Genomic DNA, 224 nt, shown 5'->3' with positions numbered 1-224 from the left:
TCCCCGGGCCCACAAAGATTTTCAATTACTCAAATATCTCCCGAAAATATTGTACTGAAAACGGAGGACCTCTTCTCAGAATTTTCCTGCCATACGCATTATAGCCGATATGAAAAATCAAGCATTTCTGCATCCGTTTAGCATATCTGTATCCATACCTATTAAAAAAAATACGATGTTGGCAACCCCTATGCCTCATCGTCGGGTCGTAAACAAGATATCAA

This window comes from Penaeus monodon, chromosome 24, assembly GCF_015228065.2.
Source record: "Penaeus monodon isolate SGIC_2016 chromosome 24, NSTDA_Pmon_1, whole genome shotgun sequence".
NCBI classification, from domain to species: Eukaryota; Metazoa; Arthropoda; class Malacostraca; order Decapoda; family Penaeidae; genus Penaeus; species Penaeus monodon.
This window is presented reverse-complemented; position numbering follows the sequence as displayed.